The following is a 5996-nucleotide window of genomic DNA, read 5'->3' as shown; positions in this document are numbered from 1 at the left end:
ACCGTGTCACGTGATATAGTGATGAACATGGCGATTCACAATACAAATCTTACTTCCTGTCTTACGCTTGATAGCCGGGCATACAAATAACAAAAACATTGTTATTGTTTAAATATCAATATCCTCTTCTGTCTTATCGTCTCGATTTGAACTCAGGAAATTAATAATTATGTAGGGGACAAGGTGAGATGGAAACTTATTTTGTTTTCACTAATATAATTGTAGAAAGGAACCTTGTAGAAAACAACTCTTTCTTTCAAATGTTTTTGATAATAATTATCTGTCTAAAGATCTAAAGATAGGCTTCCAACTCCGACGCTGATTATGGACTGGCAGACCATTCGGTTAGTTGGCTGAGATTACAGGGTAAAATAAAGTCGCAGGGTGAAGTCAATAATGGACTGTGAATGGCTGGGACTCTTTAGCAGAGGCATAGTTCGAAAATTGAGGATGCGAATCGGAATTAACAGTTACACGCCCACGCCCACACCACGTCGCATTTCTTCATTCATTCCAATCTCTTCTTACTACCCAAAACCCACGCATTCATTCATTCATAGTAGATCAACATGGATGTCACTTCAACTTCAATAAATTATAACTCCCGAATTTATACATCTTCATATGGTAAAACCATACATCTCTCTTATAGATAACGAAGTGCTTATTCGCAGTAGTAAGCAATGGGAATAGTGATTCCACGTTCGAAGTGCAGTAGTAAGTAGTAGAAGTGCTCTCCCGTCTCTGAAAATTAGTCTTTGTCCTATCACTGATCACAACACTGTATTTTCTGTTCAAAATGGCGTGTTGTCGAATGGCTTGAAGTTGAATGAGAGTGCGTTTGTTTGAGAAGGAAAGAAAAGGAAGGATGATTGAAACATTTTGTGTGACTTAGAATTGAGATTTTGAATGTTTCAACTTTTCTTTCAAGTCTGAAACTTGACAAAGTTGTGTTTTTTGTTAACCCAATCCAATCCATGAAAATTTCACCGTCCCAACCTCTCCGACTTGATCATTCGTTCACATCTTGAAATCTAGCAGCATATCTGTCAGAATACTTTAATGAGAAGAGTTCCGTCCCCGTTTATTGTATTATTTACAGTTAGTTAAATATATTTTATAAAGTTCCAGGAATCTCTCTCTCTCTCTCTCTCTATCTCACACACACACACTCTTGCCATTGCTCCTGACTCATATCTCCGTGCTCCTGCATAGAATAGAAGTTACCATCAATAAACTACACAGCCACCACCACATCATCGTTACTACGACTACCACAGCAACCTCCTCATCGTTATCAAAACTATAGCAACCACCACTACATTCACATCATCATCCTCCTCCTCGTCATCATCACTGCCACTACTACAACAACCACAACCATCACATCATCATTACTGCCACTACCACATCGTTATCAAAGCTACTGCAACTGCCACCACCATTACATCATCATCATTGTCCTTTTAGTCATCATCACTACCACTACTACATCATCACAACCACCAATCAACACCACCATTACTACACAACAAAAGACACATAGTCATCGTCAGCGAGATGCAAAGTAATAGTAATAGGCTCGATAGTAATAGTAATAATTAAAATAAAAAAAATAAAATAATAATAATGTAGTTTATTTATATTTGCGCCCAATCCTCTATACAATGAAGCTCTAGGCTCATAGGCTACTACTGCAAATATACAGAACGAACCCGCATTTGCAATCTTGCTGCAAATAACTGAAATGAATGATACCTACTATTTGCAGTGCTACTGCGAATAACTTATACGAATGCTATCTACTATCTACTGCAGCTTTGTGGTCTAGTGGTATGACACTCGCTTTCGGATCGGAAGTTCCTGAGTTTGAGCCTCGCTTGGCGCATAGTTGAGTCCTTGGAAAAGGTTCTTTACTCACATTCTCTCATTGTACTCAGGTTTGAAATGAGTACCTGGCCGTTAACAGCGTAGTCTCTGTCCCAAAAAAAATTGCTTTGAGCACATCAAGTGGATATTGCGCGATATAAAAGCTCAAGTTTTGAAAATTAAAAAATGTTTTTTTTTATTCGCAGTACTACTGCGAATAACGAAAACGAATGCTATCTACTATTCGCAGTAGTACTGCGAGTAGAGGAAATCACTATTTGTAGTACTATTGCGAATAGAGATGGCCTTTAGATAATTCTTTTTTGTCATGATCATTCCAAAGTTATTCCATTCTCACACATATAACTTCCTCGACGCTCGAATGTTTCAAACAAAATTTCGTTAATAAACAAAATTAAAAAAAAACCCAACAAAGTTTTAACATTCAAATCAAGCGCTCAGAGACCATGGATAGATGCTTTATATAAATTGATATTTATGTACATAATACTAATACTGTGTCACTGAGTGTGTAGTGATGTACTATCATTCATCATCTGCATGCAGCACATACCTACAACACATCAGTCATTGACCTTGTATTGCATAGTATCATACCAGGTCATTGACCCTATAAGGCTAGTTACTATCACATCAAGTTTAATAATAAATGAATAAATGCCATATATGATTATATGAAGTCACTTCACTAAAGTCGATTATCGGAGGATAAGTTGATTTTTTAAATTGGCCCCCTGGACATTGACTTATCTGGAGTCAATTGTATAGACCTTGTCCTCAGCACTGACAATGATGTCACATAATGTAGTGCCCTCAGGATGTTGTTCAAATCAGTCTTGATAGCTGCTATTGCGGCATGGCTGGAAACTGGTCCCTTTGGTGTGGTATCCTCCTCATCTGACTCTGTATTGAGTGTTCTCGTCGTAACAACAACAATTGTTGTTGACTGAGACTTAACAGGTGTCAAGCGGTATTGATATTGAGTACTGGTAATAATGGTACTGACCTTTCAGATAATTTATCGAGACTGGGAGACTGAGCACGGGTAGTAACGTCTGGACGAAGGGACAGGAGTTGGGTAGGAGTTTCGCTACCATGGGATTGGCCTGGTCTTGCAACTTTCAAAGAAGATCAGTCTCTCACATATCAGGTGATTGTGGGGAATGTTTCTTGTTAGTCTAGTTATGAAAACCTAGGAATTCCCAGTGTCAGTACAAGCTTATCCATTATGCCTCCGTGGCACATGCATGTTGATCAGCTTATTGTACAGTAGAGCAGGGATATAATGATCAAAGCCAGGCACAAAAAAAGTTTGTTATATCTATTTATGTCAACCTCTTTCACACACATGATATTGCCATCACCGCCACTTCTTCACTTTTATGCACATCCTTTATTCTCAATGCCTCTTCCCCCTCCCCATCCTCCCCTTTAAAAAAAGAAAGGAATTGGTGAACCAATGTTCACGGCACTTCCATCATCTTACAAAAGTGACTGCCTGCTCAATGATGCCAGGACCAATGATTTTGTCGTTCCTGAGTTGAGCCAAAAAGTGAAATCATCATTGTCTCTTGCACAAAAATCCACAAAAATTCCATAAAGTTATTTCTTCAGGCTGAGATTGTGTAATTTATCAGTACTCTTAATTTTCTGCTTTTTGGCGCAATTCCACCTTTCCCAGCATCTCAGACATTTTTGTATGTTGTGAAAAAAAATCCTATTTTAAAAGATTTATTTATTTATTTATAATTTTTATTTTTTTTATGCATAGTCTATAATTTTTAAAAGATATTTCATGCATGGGGAGTACTTCGGCAGAAAAATCAACGCCATCATGTCTTATTTTCGAAATTTGACACCTGTGTTTAATTGCGTGAATTTTGTAGACTCGCAGTTTTATGACATCAGTCAACAACTCGCCTTGTGTCACTTTTGACACTTGACACCAGCCTGTCTTGGATAAGAAGATGACGGTCGACAGGATAGGGAAAGGGATGGGGGCAGATTGATTATGTTTTAGGGAATTTTTTAAATATTGATTATGTTTTAGGGAATTTTAAATATATTTATTTATTTATCAATATAGAATTCTTAAAACTCTTTTAATTAAAAGAGAGAGAGAGAGAGAGAGAGAGAGAGAGAGAGAGAGAGAGAGAGAGAGAGAGATGTAAATCCATACATATTCTGGTATTCTCTTTCTTTCCTCCACCCTCTCCTCTCCCCTCTCTCTCTCTCTCTCTCTCTCTCTCTCTCTCCTCTCTCTCTCTCTCTCTTCTTCTTCTCTCTCTCTCTCTCTCTCTCCCTCTCTGTCTCTCTATCTTCTCATCATTTTCTCTCCTTCACTTTCCCTTCAATTATGCCTTCATTTTATCATCAGATTTATCTGATACAGTGAAATCATTTATTCCAATAAGTAAAATCGAATTTGGAAATAAAGAATGAATGGCTGTTTTGATTTAATCTTTTTTTTTTTTTTTTCTCTATTTTGAAATTTGTTTTAAATTCATGAGTCTCACACTAAGTTGTATAGCTACTTGCTTACCAGTACCAAGAAGTTCTATCATAAGGCATGAGACTGTTACGACCGTTGTCAAACTATCTCTTCTTTAATTGCTGTGGATAACATTTGTGTTATTTGAGTCAGTTAAAAATGATACGGTCACAGCTCTACTAAAGATTTTGAAAAAAAATATATCTTGTGGAGAACATAACTTGATTTCCTTTTATAATTTAAAGTCAGTTTGAAAGTTCGTTAAGTCAAACAGATATCATAAAAAATTGACCGAAGACACTAACATCTCCTGGCCACACCCTCAACTCTATCTGTACAGTAGAGTCCTTACTTCCGTTGTGTTGATTTAGCGGTGATCAGTGTTACGTAGTAGTGTCATTGCATGTATGTTTATGTGTGTGTGTGTGTGGTGTATAGATAGTATGCACTTGGCTAAGAAACTCATAACATTGCCATCCGGAAGTATAACGGACCAACCCACAAAACTGTGTGTATCCATGAACGTTTATAGTCGGGTTGATACAGTTCAGTGAGCATTACTCATAAATGTGGATGGCAAAAAACAATAACAAAGACCTGAGTGACGTCATCTTCGAACTATCTATACATGTGTGTGTGTGTGTGTGTGTGTGTGTGTGTTGGAATGTGGTTGCGTGGAAGAAAAAAAAGGGGGGGGGGGGTGTCCATCAAGTAGAGAAATTCCTGAGCAAGGGGGGGGGGGGGGGGGGGGGGGTTTGCTAGGAACTGTCAGATTGGCATTTTTCAGCAAATCGTGGCATTCATAGTGATATAATTCACTTGATCACATGAGGGCATTGGGATTTCAAGAAATTTTAAACAAGTTTCACACCGATTAACAACATCAACTAATATTACTGCTGATATTACTGTCATTTTTATGCCATCGATGTGATAATTATTGCCCTGGTAAATATTTAGTTAAACGTTTCGGCAAACTGTCAATTGGTTCTGTCTAGCCTGAACAAACCAAAAGTAGACAGATTCGGGGACTTGATATTATTCGCATCCGCTTCAGATTTTCATTTGACCTCACATAAGTTAAGTAAAGGGGAGACATTCCGAAAGCTCCTACATCCCCAGTATTCATTCAATTTGTATTTTCATCGTTGATCTTTTGTCAGGCGTTTATTTATTCAATTTGTCATCATATAAAAGCGTTTTAAAAACTCTAGAACAAACCTTGATAGATTTGTGAAAGTTTAAAATTTCCTAATTTGACCATTGTTTTGATTTTCGGCCGCAATTTTGATTTGTGAAGTATTGAAGGTAGTGCAAAGCACTCCCAAGTAAAGCGTGGTAAAGACTTGCGACTTATTGATATTGATATCTACTAACTGATAAACTAAAATAATGCCGAATAAAGCATGGCAGCGACGACAAGAACATCGATTAAAATGTGCATCTAATCATAATCAAGCTAATCAAGAAAATGATTCTGGCAATATCGAATGAAAATAGTTCTTTCCCCGCGAAATTGCGGGCTTTTTACTAGTTCCTTAAAATTTAAATATCTTATGCTTTGAATGGATGTATGTATGATAGCATTTTTATGTATATCATCTAAATACGAGTA

At 37.2% G+C, this 5996-nt stretch overlaps 1 protein-coding gene across 4 annotated transcripts in view; it reads left to right on the top strand.

The window, feature by feature from the left end:
- The first annotated feature begins 5 nt into the window (after window positions 1-5).
- Window positions 6-5996, top strand: part of LOC144965814 (phosphatidylinositol 3-kinase regulatory subunit gamma-like) — a 188373-nt gene continuing 182382 nt past the window's right edge. For 3 of the 4 annotated variants that reach the window (XM_078901580.1, XM_078901572.1, XM_078901563.1), the window contains exon 1: window positions 9-183. The gene's annotated coding sequence lies outside the window, so the exon portion shown is untranslated. Of the gene's footprint in view, window positions 184-5996 lie in introns of all 4 variants that reach the window. The other variant, XM_078901590.1, reaches the window with a different exon arrangement.

The sequence above is a fragment of the Berghia stephanieae genome, chromosome 1, assembly GCF_034508935.2.
Source record: "Berghia stephanieae isolate SIO BIC M18660-M18661 chromosome 1, UCSD_Bste_1.3, whole genome shotgun sequence".
Taxonomy (NCBI): Eukaryota; Metazoa; Mollusca; class Gastropoda; order Nudibranchia; family Aeolidiidae; genus Berghia; species Berghia stephanieae.
This window is presented reverse-complemented; position numbering and strand designations above follow the sequence as displayed.